The 15,348-nt window shown below is 36.3% G+C and overlaps 1 protein-coding gene and 1 pseudogene across 10 annotated transcripts in view; one reads left to right on the top strand and one right to left on the bottom strand.

Annotated features, from left to right (window-relative positions):
* The window catches only part of LOC309656088 (uncharacterized protein), a 75,216-nt gene that overhangs the window by 4,653 nt on the left and 55,215 nt on the right, over positions 1-15,348 (top strand). For 7 of the 9 annotated variants that reach the window (XM_082452265.1, XM_082452268.1, XM_082452264.1 and 4 more), the window contains exon 2: positions 938-1,132. The exons of 1 other annotated variant lie outside the window; for it this stretch is intronic. The gene's annotated coding sequence lies outside the window, so the exon portion shown is untranslated. Of the gene's footprint in view, positions 1-922; positions 1,133-15,348 lie in introns of all 9 variants that reach the window. One more of the 9 variants, XM_082452269.1, reaches the window with a different exon arrangement.
* On the bottom strand, positions 5,779-10,842 carry LOC309656109 (large ribosomal subunit protein eL21 pseudogene; annotated as a pseudogene). The gene has a single exon. The product of its transcript is annotated as a large ribosomal subunit protein eL21 pseudogene (transcript).

The following is a 15,348-nucleotide window of genomic DNA, read 5'->3' as shown; positions in this document are numbered from 1 at the left end:
TCTTCGGGCTCTTAGAGTCTGAAGGAATGTTAAAGATAACTTACTCTGTCTTCCCTCATACTGAAAAAAAACAATGTAGTAATTTGTCTGTGCCATCCCTGACTTGTTATCCAGCCTTTTCTATGATATTTCCAGTGTTGGGAAATGATTCATGAGGCAATGCATTTTACCCCGATCTATGAGCTCCAATTATTAAAAAGTGGTGTGGTAGAAGCTGGCCGACCAATATGTGAAACCCTGTTCCCGTTTTACTACCTGAGTGAACTTGGATAAATTATTTGATCCCTCCAAACCTCAGTTTCCTCATATGTAAAAAAGGATGACAACAGCTACATAATTAGATGAGCGTTGGAAGAGTTGAAGGAGATTGCGTATGCAAAGAACCTAGACCAGTAATTTTCAACCTTAGCTGCACATTAGAGTCACTTGGGGAACTTTTTTTTTTTAATAGACTATTTTTTAGAGCAGTTTAGGTTTGCAGTAAAGTTGAGCAGAAAATACAGAGAATTCCCATACACCTCCTGCCCCTATACATGCACAACTGTCAAAATCCCCCACAGGATAGTACATTTGTTACAATTAACGAACCTATGTTGACACATTATTATCACTCAGAGTCCATAGTTCACATTAGAGTTCACTCTTGGTGTTGTATAGTCTACGGATTTTGACAAATATATCATCACACATATCCATCATTATAGAATAGTTTCACAGCCCTAAAAATCACTTGTGCTCTATGTATTCATCCCATTCACCCCTAGCCCCTGGCAACCACTAATCTTTTTACCTTGTCTGTTGTTTTACCTTATCCAGAATGTTATATAGTTGAAATCATACAGTATATAGCCTTTTCATGTTGGTTTCTTTCACTTAGTAATATGCATTTAATGTTCTTTCATGTCGTTTCATGGCTTAATAGCTCATTTCTTTTCAGGGCTGAATAATATTCTGTTGTCCGGATGTACCAAAGTTTATTTATCCATCCACCTACTGAAGGACATCTTGGATGCTTCCAAGTTTTGGCAATAAAAATAAGCTTCTGTAAACATCGAGGTGCAAATTTTTACATGGACATAAGTTTTCAACTCATTTGGATGAATACTAAGCACCATAATTTCTGGATTGTATGGTAAGAATGTTTGGTTTTTTCCTTCCGGTTTTACTGAGATATAATCGACATACCGCACTGTATAAGCTTAAGATGTACAACATAATTATTTGACTTACATATATCATGAAATGATGACCACAGTAGGTTTAGTGAACATCCGTCATCTCATATAGATACCACATTAAAGAAATAGATTAAAAAATTATTTTTTCCTTGTGATGAGAACTCTTAGGATTTACTCTGTTAACAACTTTCATTTATAACGTTCAGCAGTGTTAATTATTGTTATCATGTCATAAATGACATCCCTAGTACATATTTTTCTTGTAACTGGAAGTTTGTACCTTTTGACTACCTTCATCTAATTCTCCCTCCCTCCCACAAGAATATGTTTACTTTTGTAAGAAACTGCCAAACTGTCTTCCAAAGTAGCTGCACCATTTTGCATTTCTTTTTTTTTTTTTTGCTGAGCTGCATAGCTTGTGGGATCTTAGTTCCCTGACCAGGGATCGAGAGCGCCAAGTCCTAACCAATGGACCTCCAGGGAATACCCCCCATTTTGCATTTCCATAAGCAGTGAATGAGAGTTCCTGTTGCTCCACATTCTTGTCAGCATTTGCTGTTGTCAGTGTTTTGGATTTTGCCCATTCTAATAGGTGTGTAGTGGTATCATATTATTGTTTTAATTTTCAATTCCCTAATGGCATGTGATGTGGAGCATCTTTTCATATACTTATTTGCTACCTGTATATCTTCTTCGGTGAGGTGTCTGTTCCGATCTGTTGCCCATTTTTTTAAGCAGATTGTTCATTTTCTTGTTGAATTGTAAGTGCTCTTTGTATATTCTGATAGTAGTCTTTATCAGATGTGTCTTTGTGAATGTTTTCTTCACCTGGGGAACTTTTAAAATGTCAGACGATCAGGCCATATCTCAGACCCCTTCAGTCAGGATCTCTGAAGGTAGGATCCGGACATCAGTATTTTTTTTTTAATATTTATTTATTTGTTTATTTTGGCTGCACTGGGTCTTAGCTGCGGCTTGTGGGATCTTTGTTGCGGCATGCAGACATCTTAGTTACAGCATGTATGCGGGATCTAGTTCCCCGACCAGGAATCAAACCCAGGCCCCCTGCATTGGGAGCGCGGAGTCTTACCCACTGTACCACCAAGGAAGTCCTCAGACATCAGTATTTTTTAAAGTCATTCTAATGTGTAGCCAAGGCTGAGAACCACTGACCTAAGTCAATACAATAATAATAATATTTAAATATAATTATAATGATACTATTATTTTTATTGCCGCTAAGTTTTATTAGGCACTTATCATGTCCTAACACTCTTCTAAATGTATTACAAGTATTAATTCATTATGGACATTAGCTACTTGATGTACTATCTATGTTGCCTTGGCCTCTCTGAGTTTTGTTTTCCTAATCTATAAGACTAAGATAATAATAGAAACTAACCCCTCATAGAATAAATATATTAAACAAGATAATGCATGTAAATGCCTACCACATATTAAACACTCAAAAGTGCCAGCTATTAATATTAATTACATTATTAGTTCTGCTGTCTGGTATGGCATGCTAGGTCGGCTTCCTCTTCCATGGGACAGGTCACCACAATTAATGACAGCAGTCATTCCACGCCCTTTTTTCTTCAGGCAAAGTAAGTCTAGTTCCTTCAACAGCTTTACCCTCTTTGGTCATGGTCCAGTTTCTCCTGAAATTCTTTAACTGATTCCTAAGTCTAAAACTGTGCTTTAAAGGCGGTCAGACAAGACAGAGGAGTACAGTCTTCTATTGCATTGGGTTGGGAGGGTGGTAGTCACATCACTCTTTTGGCTCATACAGAGTTTGCAGTAAACTAAAGCCCTTACTTCCTGCTCCCTGAACTGCCAAGCCAGCTTTTCTTTAGTCTTTTAATTTGGCGGTTAATGTTTTTGTCCTTAATGTTTAGACTTATTAAATTTCGTCTTGTTGATTCTGCGTCAGTGCCGCATCCTGTGGCAATCTCTTTGAATCCCAATTGGGTAGTGAAATGTATCAGCCATCCTTCCAAATTCTTTGTTAGTAGTTAATTAGGTAAAGGTGTTCCACAGAACTTGGCCAAAACAAAGGCACTGGTGTGTCACAAACCTTTCACCAAGCAGTTTTTCATGCATTAAGTAACATTCTCTTGATGTAGTTGTTCAGGTAACTATGACTTTACCTAACAGTATTTATCACCTGACCCACTTACATCCTTCTTAGCAATAAGAATTTTAACATACTTTTTTTTAAAAAGTGACAATACTAAGAAAATGAAAACCAAAATTGAGTCTTGTAGTACAGAATGAACATATTTGTATCCAAGATTTTAAAGGAAATGTCAATTGCCTTCTTGAAATCCACTTATTTCAACTGTGGCATCCCAATAATAACATTTGGGGAAGCTGGGTAAAGGATATATATAGGAAGTCTTTTTATTTTTTTTGCAATTTTTTTGTGTTTAAACTTATTTCAAAATTGAAAGTTAAAAAAATAAGATAGTAAGTTTAGCTTGAGATGACTAATTCTTAGTATTGCTGTCTTCTAGGAATCATTCTTCTTTTCTAAAGATTTCAAAAATGATGTATTTATAAATATATTCTAGAATTTTGACAATTTTTTACAAGATTCACTCTATCCATCATATGTGCCTTGGTAGTGAGGACAGACAACAAATAATAGTTGTAAAAGTTGTGTGTTTTATGTTCCTAGTTAGTTGTTCTTTCTCCAAGGCTAAAAAAAAAGGTTGTTACTCTTCATTAGCATGCTCAGGTGGATAATAAGTACTTTATAGCTTAGTTAAAGGAAAAGTAGGATCTGATTTATGAAAATTCATTCAATGGAAGACTTTAAAGAACCTAAGTTCTGTAAAGAAGTCTATTTTCTGGGACTTCCCTGGTGGCGCAGTGGTTAAGAATCCGCCTGCCAATACATGGAACATGGGTTCAATCCCTGGTCCAGGAAGATCCCATATGCCTCAGAGTGACTAAGCCCTTGAGCCACAACTACTGAGCCTGCACTCTAGAGCCCACATACCACAACTACTGAGCCTGCGTGCCACAACTACTGAAGCCCACGCGCCTAGAGCCTGTGCTCTGCAACAAGAGAAGCCACTGCAATAAGAAGCCTGCGCACTGCAACGAAGAGTAGCCCCCGCTTGCCACAACTAGAGAAAGCCCACACACAGCAACGAATACACAAAGCAGCCAAAAAAATAAATTAATAAATTAATTTTAAAAAATGGATTCCATTTTCTTATTACATATTTTAAAAAGTGTATTGGGGAAAGACATATAATAATTGTATAAATTTGAAGTTTCTCCTGGATATTTGCTATTAAGGGGTTATTGTTAATTGTTTTTAATGTATGATAATGATATAATGGTTATATTATAAAAAAAAAAAAAGAAGGGTCCTTATTGCTTAGAGAAGCATACTAAAATATTTACAGATGAAATGATATGATAACTAGGATTTGCTACAAAATAGTTTGAGGGGATAGTGGGTAGAGTACAGATGAAACATAATTGGCCATGCACTGAGGACGACTATTGAATCTGGGTAATAAGTACATGGGGGTTCATTATACTAGTGTCTGTAGTTTTGTGTGTATTTGAAAATCTCATAATAAAAATGATTTTTTAAAAATATACGGGAGGTCTAAGAGGATAAAGGAAGCAATACTGACATTCTGAGATAATCTTATGGAAATGTTTCTTAATTTTAAGTTACGGCATCATTTAACCTTTTATCTATGGAGAGATCGCTATAGTTATTAAGCTTTTCAAAACTCAAAATAGTTCAAGTAAGTTTATTCTTATGTTTTTGTTATATAATAAATTAAAGAGGTAACATTATAGGGGATAATGAAAGGAACAGATATTTTTAAAATTAACTTACAAACACTTATACAGAGCTTACTATGTGTAGGCACATTTTTAAGTGCTTTGTAATTACTAACTCATTTAATCCTCCTCACAACCCTACAAGGGAGATAATGTTATTGTCTCCATTTTGCAGATTGGGAAATGAAGACCTATAAAAGTTAAGTAATCTATAAGATCACATAGCTGGTAAACAACAAAGGTGGATTTTGAATCCAGAAAGCCTGGCTGCAGAAGCTCTCTCTCTCTCACTGGGCTAAATGAACCTCCCCAACACACACACACCATGATAAAAAGAAATACACCTTGAGGAATTAAGCATATAGAAATTATAGCATGAGTGCAGAAAAATAAATACACCAGGATATTTACTGCAGCATTTTTATACTTACTGAATATTGGAAACTGCCTACATGTCCCATCAATAGCAAAGTGAACAAATCTGCACAGATTCATTTAACCTGTGCAGATGTTTAAAAGGAGATTGACTTAGAAAAATGAAAAATATTTAAAATTAGAATAGAAAGTTGCAGAATCGTAAACATTAAGATCCCATTTTTAAATTCTATATATAATATGAATAAACATAATGAAAGAGGGACTTCTCTGGTGGTCCACTGGTTAAGAATCTGAGCTTCTGCTGCAGGGGGTGAAGGTTTGATTCCTGGTCGGGGAACTAAGATCTGGCATGCTGCGCAGTGTGACATAAATAAATAAATAAATAAATAAATAAATAAATAAATAAATAAATAAATAAATAAATAAAAAATAAAGGGGGAATTTAAAAGAAGATACATAAAACTATTAAATGATTTCCTCTGAAAAGTGAATCAGAAAAAAGGGAATAAGGGAGAGCACTTCGATTTTTATTTTATATTTCTTTTTAGTGTTTGAATTTCTTTTACAATCACTTTTGCAATTAAAAACATTTCTTTAATGTAATACATATATACAGTGTAAAACTTGGGAAGTCCAATAGAATAAAAAGAAAAAAACAATAATCACCTACCACCTTGAGGTCATTATTATTAACATTTTGATAACATTTCCATGACCTTTTTTTCTAAATAGAAATATATACATACACAAAATCATATACATGACATATTGTGATCATATTAAATAATATGAAATTAATGACAGTAAACAAGTCTTAAGCCCTTTTCTTGGACTTCTTACATCACCAGAGTCCAAAATTCATCTACCCAGCACCATCGCAACTCATGTGTTATTCAAGGAGTCCTTTTTATCCTTTTTATCAGCTAACTAAAGAAGCCTGAGGGCCAGCCTTAAGGATTAAACTTATACTTTCAGAGATCAGTGTGTCTGCCATAGCAGAGTTAAAAAGGTGAGCAGTTATTCAAGTAAAGCTCCTTAGCAGAAAAATCCATCTAGGTCATACAAAACCAAAATTACTTCCCTCGAGGTCATTTGCCAAAGCTTATCTGAATCCTTGTCTAAAACACCTTGGAAGGTAAATCAGAATTTAATATAAACTTGGAGCCCAGGAAATAATGTTTGATTTACTAGGTAAATGCCAATGGCTTGATAATACCTGCAGACCGTATATATGTATTATTAATGTGAGAATGTGCATATGCTGAGGTAATCTAGAGATTAAGGCAGGCAGCTTCTTGACCAAGGAAATTAACCACCAAGCTTTCAAGGAAATGATATCTGTACTAGTTTTTCTTTGAAAATCATCATTAGATGATTTCAAGATTTTTTTATTATTCACTTTCTTTAGTTTTATATTCAATTTTCTGATGTGTGCATCATATATATCATATATACACATATGTATATATTTAAATATATAAACTGTATATACACATATGTGTGTACATTATATATATGTATATATATATACTTTTAATAATAGCTTTATTGAAATATAATTCATATACAATTAATGCTTTTAAAGTGTACAGGTCAGTGGTTTTTATAACAGTCCCAAGGCCTTTTATTTTATTTTTTATACCTTTCATGCTGTGAATTCATAGGGAATGGGTTTCAGCAGTTCAGGCTCTTTTCCATTGGTTGTTACAAAGTTTGCTTCTCTGGGTGAAACAGGCTGGTGCTTTAGTTGAATCCAAGTACCATTGTCTTTGGCTTCCTTCTTTTTCTGATTATTTTCCTTCACATGTTTCAGGAAGCTATCTTGGCTCTTAAGAATGTTTAATACATTCAGTATATACATTAATTCTCTTGGCAAGATTCTTGCCCTTAACTCGTTTGTTTACAACAATGCCAACAGCATGCTGGGTAATATAGTAGACTCTTCCAGTTTTGCCTTGGTAACATTTGTGGGGCATTCCTCTTTGAATAGTGCCCATTCCCTTGAGGTTTACAATATCTCCTTCTTTGTAGGTTTGCATGTATGTGGCCAAAGGAACAATAACATGTTTTCTAAAAGGCCTAGAGAACATATAGCAGGTGCTTCTCTTCTTTCCATTTGTGTTCGTCATTTTGGTGAATGACTGGAAGATGGCAGTTCCAGCCAAAAGTGTCTTTTTTAATAATAGCCATCCTAGTGAGTGTGAAATAGTATCTCATTGTGATTTTTATTTGCATTTTCCTAATGACTAATGATGTTGAGCATTTTTTATGTGCTTATTGGCTCTTCATATACCTTCTTTGGAAAAAAATCTGTTCAAATTCTTCATGCATTTTAAGATTGGGTTATTCGTTTTTTCATTGTTGAGTTATGAGTTCTTTAAATATTCTGGATATAAGTCCCTTGTCAGAGATATAATTTGCAAATATAGTCTCCAATCCTGTGTGTTGCCTTTTCAGTTTCTTTTATTTTTTTGGCTGCGTTGGGTCTTCATTGCTGCGTGTGGGCTTTCTCTAGTTGCAGCGAGCAGGGGCTACTCTTCGTTGTGGTGCGCGGGCTTCTCATTGCGGTGGCTTCTGTCGCAGAGCATGGGGTCTAGGCATATGGGCTTCAGTAGTTGTGGCGCTTGGGCTCAGTAGTTGTACCGAACCCATGTCCCCTGCATTGGCAGGCAGATTCTTAACCACTGCGCCACCAGGGAAGTCCCACCTTTTCAGTTTCTTTTTGTTTATTTATTTATTTATTTATTTATTTTTGGTTGCGTTGGGTCTTCGTTGCTGCGCGCGGGCTTTCTCTAGTTGCATCGAGTGGGGGCTACTCTTCATTGCAGTGCACAGGCTTCTCATTGCAGTGGCTTCTCTTGTTGCAGAGCACGGGCTCTAGGCACGTGGGCTTCAGTAGTTGTGGTGCGTGGGCTCAGTAGTTGTGGCTCTCAGGCTCCAGAGCACAGGCTCAGTAGTTGTGGTGCACGGGCTGAGTTGCTCTGCGGCATATGGGATCTTCCTGGACCAGGGCTCGAACCCATGTCCCCTGCATTGGCAGGCGGATTCTTAACCACTACCCCACCAGGGAAGTCCCTCAGTTTCTGGATGGTGTTTTTTGAAGCACAAAAGTTTACAAATTTTATGAAGTCCAATTTATCTAGTTTTTCTTTTGTCACGTGTGCTTTCAGAATCTAAGAAACCATTGCTTAATTCAAGATCGTGGATATTTACATTTATGTTTTCTTCTAAGAGTTTTATAATTTAAGCTCTTACATTTAGATTTATGATCTATTCTAAATTAATTTTTGAATATGTTGTGATGTAGGAGTCCAACTTTATTCTTATTTGCACATGAATATCCAATTGTTTCAGCACTATTTGTTGAAAAGGCTATTATTTCCCCATGACTTGCCTTGGCACCTTTGTTGAAAATCAACTTACCATGAGTGTAAAGGTTTATCTGGACTCTCAATTATGTTTCATTGATCTGAATTTCTGTCCTTATTCCAGCACCACCCTGAGTTGATTACTGTAGCTTTGTAGTTTTGAAATCATGAAGTGTGATGTCTCCAATGTTGTTCTTCTGTTTCAAGATCATTTTGGCTATTCTGGGTTGTTTGCATTTCCATATGAATTTTAAGGTCAGCTTGTCAATTGTAGAAAAAAAAAAAAAAGCTCTGAATTTTTTTTTTGAGATTGGTATCTGACTTTTATTATTTTTAAAATTTTTATTGGAGTATAGTTGATTTACAATGTTGTATTAGTTTCTCCTGTACAGCAAAGTAAATCATTTATACATATACATATATCCAGTCTTTTTTATGTTTTTTTAGATATTTATCTTTATTATTTTTTTAATTTTTAATTTTTAATTTTATTTTTGGCTGCATTGGGTGTTTGTTGCTGTGCGTGGGCTTTCTCTAGTTGCAGCGAGCGGGGGCTGCTCTGCGTTGCAGCGCACGGGCCTGTCATTGCAGTGGCTTCTCTTGTCGTGGAGCACGGGCTCTAGGTGTGCGGGCTTCAGTAGTTGGGGCACGCTGTGGCACGCAGGCTCAGTAGTTGTGGCTTGCGGGCTCTACAGCGCAGGCTCAGTAGTTGTGGCGCACGGGCTTAGTTGCTCCACGGCATGTGGGATCTTCCCGGACCAGGGATCAAACCCGTGTCACCTGCATTGGTAGGTGGATTCCTAACCACTGCACCACCAGGGAAGTCCCTTATGTTTATTTTTTTTTAATATTTATTTATTTGGCTGCTCTGGGACTTAGTTGTGGCATGCAGGATCATTTAGTTGCAGCATGTGGACTCTTAGTTGTGGAATGTGGGATCTAGTTCCCTGACCAGGGATCAAACCCAGGCCCCCTGCATTGGGAGCTCAAAGTCTTAACCACTGGACCACCAGGGAGGTCCCTATCCACTCTTTTTTAGATTCTTTTCCCATATAGATCATTCCAGAGTATTGAGTAGAGTTCCCTGTGCTATACGGTAGGTCCTTATTATTATCTATTTTATATATAGTAGTGTGTATATGTCAATCCCAATCTCCCAATTTATCCCTCCCTGCTTTTCTCCCCTGGTAACCATAAGTTTGTCTTCTACATCTATGACTATTTCTGTTTTATAAATAAGTTCATTTGTATCATTTTTTTAGATTCCACATGTAAGTGATATCATATGGTATTTGTCTGTCTGACTTACTTCACTTAGCATGATAATCTCTAGGTCCATCCATGTTGCTTCAAATGGCATTTTTTTTTATGTCTAAGTAATATTCCATTGTGTATATGTACCACATCTTCTTTATCCATTCATCTGTCGATGGACATTTAGGTTGCTTCCATGTCTAAACAAGCTGTGATGGGAATACCCTGGTGGTCCAGTGATTAGGGCTTGGAGCTTCCACTGCAGGGGGCCTGGGTTCGATCCCTGGTTGGGGAACTAAGATCCCACAAGCAGCGTGGTGCAGCCAAAAAAATAGAAAATTTAAAAATAAACAAGCTCTGATTTTGATAGAGGTTACATTGAGTATGTACATCCGTTTAGGAAGTATTGCCATTTTAATAATGTTTCCCAATTTATAAACATGAGATATCTTTCCATTGGTTTAGTTCATCTTTAATCTTTCAGTAATATTTTATAGTTTTCAGTGTACATGTTTTGTACTTATTTTAAGTCATGGAGATGTTTCCATGTATACTTGAGAAGAATGTGCATTCTGTTTTAGTTGGGTGAATGTCCCTTAGGTCTAGTTGGTTTATAATATTGTTCAAGTCTTCTCTTTCCTTACTGATCATCTGTTTGGTTGTTCTAGTCATCATTGAAAGTGGAGTAGTGAAGTCACCAATTATTATTGTTGAATTGTCTATGTCTCACTTCAGTTTTATTAGTTTTTACTTCATGTATTTTGGGACTTTGTTGTTAGGTGCATATATATTTATAGTTATGTCTTCCCAACAGACTGATCCTTTTATCATTATAATATATCCTTCTTTGCCTCTAGTAACAATTTTTGTCTTAAAATCTACTTTTTCTGGGCTTCCCTGGTGGCGCAGTGGTTGAGAATCTGCCTGCCAATGCAGGGGACATGGGTTCGAGCCCTGGTCTGGGAAGATCCCACATGCCACGGAGCAACTGGGCCCGTGAGCCACAATTACTGAGCCTGCGCGTCTGGAGCCTGTGCTCTGCAACAAGAGAGGCCGTGATAGTGAGAGGCCCGCGCACCGCAGTGAAGAGTGGCCCCCGCTTGCCACAACTAGAGAAAGCCCTCACACAGAAACAAAGACCCAACACAGCCATAAATAAATAAATTAAAAAAAAAAAAAGGTAAAGACTTAAAAACTGGAATATAACACAATTAAAAAAAAAAATCTACTTTTTCTTGGGCCATGTGGCTTGTGGGATCTTAGTTCCCCAATCAGGGATTGAACCTGAGCCCTCGGCAATGAAAATGCAGAGTCCTAACCACTAGACTGTCAGGGAATTCCCTTAAAATCTATTTTGTCTGGTATTAGTATAGCCACTCTAGCTCTCTTTTGAGTACTGTTTTGTATGGTGTATATTTTTCCATTCTTTTCCTTTCAACTTATTTGTGTTTTTAAATCCAGTTTGTCTTTTATAAACAGCATATAGTTGAATCATTTTTTTATCCATTCTGCAAATTTATGCCTTTTGATTGAAGTGTTTAGTCTGTTTACAATTAAGGTAATTATTAATAACATAGTTCTTACGTCTGCCATTTTGTTATATGTTTTCTGTGTGTTTTATGTCTATTTTATTCCTCCATTACTGCTTTCTTTTTTGTTAAATAGTTATTTTTTGATATATCATTTCAATTCCTTTGTTGTTGCTTTTACTATATGTTTCTGAGTTCTTAGTGGTTATGCTAAGGATTAGAGTTAACATCTTTTTTTAAAAAAAGATTTGTTTATTATTATTATTATTATTTTTGGTTGCATCAGGTCTTAGTTGCGACATGCAGGATCTTCATTGAGGCACATGGGCTTCTCTCTAGTTGTGGTACGCAGGCTCCAGGGCGTGTGGGCTCTGTAGTTGTGGTGTGCCGGTTCCAGAGCGCATGGGCTCTGTAGTTTGAGGCACACGGGCTCCCTAATTGAGGCACACGAGCTCAGTAGTTGTGGTGCGTGGGCTTATTTGCCCTGCAGCATGTGGGATCTTAGTTGCCTGACCAGGGATCGAACCCACGTCCCTTGCATTGTAAGGCAGATTCTTTACCACTGGGCCACCAGGGAAGTCCCTAGAGTTAACATATTAATTTTAAAATTACCAAGTTTGGATTAATACCAACTGAATTTCAATAGTATACAAAAATTTTATTCCATATAGCTTTATTTCCTCACTTCTCCAAGTGCTATTATTGGCATACAGTTACAACTTTATACATCATATACCCATCAACTCAGTTTTATAATCGTTGCTTTATGCAGTTGTTTCTTAAATCAGATGCAAGAATAAAAGAGTTACAAACAAAAACACATTCATACTATCTTTTATGTTTACCTATGTATTTACCTTTACCATTGCTCTGTACATCATATCTTGGCTTATTTTAGGCTCTTATTAAAATTTTTCAAAATATTCAGTTACATCTGCTGTTTCCCTCAGTTGTTTTCCCCTCTCAATAGTTTTTACACTGTAATTATCTAAAGCAAGGTGGTTTAGTGGAAAGACTGAGTTTTGAATCAAGAGTCTTGGCACCTACTAATGGCTTTCAGTCCATTGACTGATTTTGTAATCCAGATTAAGCCATTTAATCACTATCCAGGCTTCGATTTCCTTAACTCAGAAGTGGAAAGAGTAGCATTTGGCCGTATTTGACTGCTGACTTTAAATGTACCACTCTACCAAGTATAGGTCCTACCACAGATGAGAGAAGTTCTCCTGTAATTCTAGTCTAGCAGCTAATGTACAGAAAGAAGGTCAAAACCTTTATAACATTATAGGCTAGTATTCCAACAAGAGAGAGAAAATGACTGAGAATAAATAAAAAATTATGAAAACTGTTTCAGATGATCTGTTGCTCTTTGCAATATGCTTTGTAAAAACAAAAATCCTTCAACTTGTAAATTGCTTGCAAATTGCTTATATTTCTATGAAGAAAACATAAATAAAATAATAATCTTATGAATACTCCCCAATATTGTAAATACCTATTCCTTAGCTAAATTCATTTTAAAAATCCAGTCATAGCCCAGCATAGGGATCAGGAAAACTTGAGTCAGCCAGCTATTTGAAGTGAGTTTGGGGGGAAAAAAAAAGTATATCTGAATCTTAAGAGTATATTTAATATGTTTTTTTAGTCTCCTGTTTCCTGAGGTCTACTCTTCCTATCAGTTTTTTGTTTTGTTTGTTTTTAGGGAAGAAAATAATCATATTCACCTTGGAAGTAAGCCAGGGCCAGAATCACCATCATTTAGAGTAGAACCCATAAAATCTATTATGGCCATTTTCTTTGCCCCCACTCAAAAAATAGTAAAAATGAGGTTGAAAATAATTCCTTAGGGGCCACAGGTGAAATTCTTCCTTATAAACATTTAATTTGGGATTGAATTTTTAGCAGGGATACCAATTACACCTAGAACAATAAGGTAGTTGTTGGTGATTCATCCAGCAGAAGGTGTTTTGGCCTTTTGCTTCTGTTGGAAACAAGTCCAAGTTGGAAACACCTTCTACACTCAGGTTTTGTTGATGAGGTTCTGACCATGGTAATTTCTGAATATTAATGAAAGAGCAAGTCAAAGTAGATGATCTGGTTAGTGTTTCCTAGTATGATTCAGACCTGTTATACAAAGATACTTATTCTAAGGAACTTCCTTTGTCCTTCTCAGTCTTGAGGAAATGTGACTAGATTGACTGGAGTGTAATCTTGCTAACCATTGCATAACTTTCCATATGACTCTACGTTATCAAAGGGAAGCTAGCCTTTGCCTTACTCTATTACACTATTTAAAAGCATACTCTTTGTAACCAAATAAAAAAGAAATATATTTTGCTATTCTTTCACACTCAAAAGAAGCTGTTGGTGGATATCCATGTTTTTTTAGCTAAAGAACCCCATGTCCTTTCATTAGTGGTCTGGAATCTTGCTAGCAAACAAAATTTGCACGTGGCCTTTGTATTAGCGTTACTGTCACACTGTGTACATACGGGAGATAGAAGACTCTAAAAATAACTAATCTAGCTTCAGTAAATGGACCGAACTGTGTGTGCTGCATATTCCCACAGACTTAACGATCTGGGTAAGATAGTATTTATTCTCAGAACAAATCACAATTGAAACCCTTATTCTCTTCTCATTTGGGTTTTTTTTTTTCCCTCTCTTTCCCCCTAACCTGAGAATGACTGCAGGGTTTTTTTAAGAGGAGCTTGCAGTCTCAAGAAAAAAAGCACAGAAACGTCTCTTCATAGTGGCTTCTTCAGTCAAATACATTCTGTATCGTAACATTGATAAAATTATGACAGGATTTTAAATAATACGGCAATTGCTTTTCCCCATTTGACTTATTTTAGTCACTGATATAATGTTCCTGCCTCAGAGATTTACTTCTTATCGATGGATTAATAGAAACATATGAAAAGTATTGATTTGTTTACCTGTTCAGGTTCTTAAATTCTAAATCTTAAAAATAAGTTTATTTGTAGCTACAACTCATAAGTGTCCAGCTTTTCATTTCTTTCAGAAATAAGGCAGAAGGTGGTTAATATCCTCATCTGCTTCTCATTCGTCCTCATAGGTTCACCCCTGCTCCCCTCTCTCATGTTACACAACATTAGGGAGCCCGGAACATAATGTCAGCATCTTTCTAAAGGCAGTGGGTGATATTTACACACTTCAGCTGCTGGCACTGACAGGGTGACTGGAGTCAAATGTAAACCATGGCATTTATCGTTCCCAGTCAAATATATTGTGCAATGAGTAGCAATGGGCACTGTGTGAAAGGTTGCCTAATAAGCCGCCCTAATCTTAGGATTAGTCAGCATCTTGCTGTGAGGTGTGTGTGACCAAGATACTGGAGGTTGTTGGAGATGGAAAGGCAGGCTGGCCAATTATAGGAAAAAGGAGGGGCAGCTCAACTCTTGGCAAACAATTGAATCTTAGCACAGTGCATTTGTTTTCTGAGGTGCAGAGGCTGAGAGGCTGCTGAGAAACATCTGAGGGAAAGATGTCGTTTTCTGACTTTTTATTGTTTTTCATGAAAACTTTCCCCTGTATAAAATCTTAGAAGCCAGTGTAATTTCTGGTCATGTTAATTTATAGTGGAACCAAAAAATGCTTTTTGGGGAAATCTTTTTTTTTTTGTAATAGAAAGTTTAATTATTAAAAACAACATGATCACATACAGATAATTAGAAAAAGCAAGGGGGAAAACACTCATAATCCCTTTTACTAAAAATAATCATGATATCATAGTAGCATACATTTTTTTTTTTTTTTTTTTTTTTTTTTACATTTTTATTCTTTGAACTGTTTTACTGAGTTGTA

This window comes from Balaenoptera physalus, assembly GCF_965194825.1.
Source record: "Balaenoptera physalus genome assembly, chromosome: 2".
NCBI classification, from domain to species: domain Eukaryota; kingdom Metazoa; phylum Chordata; class Mammalia; order Artiodactyla; family Balaenopteridae; genus Balaenoptera; species Balaenoptera physalus.
Note: the sequence above shows the minus strand (reverse complement) of the source record. Positions and strands in the feature narration are given on the sequence as shown.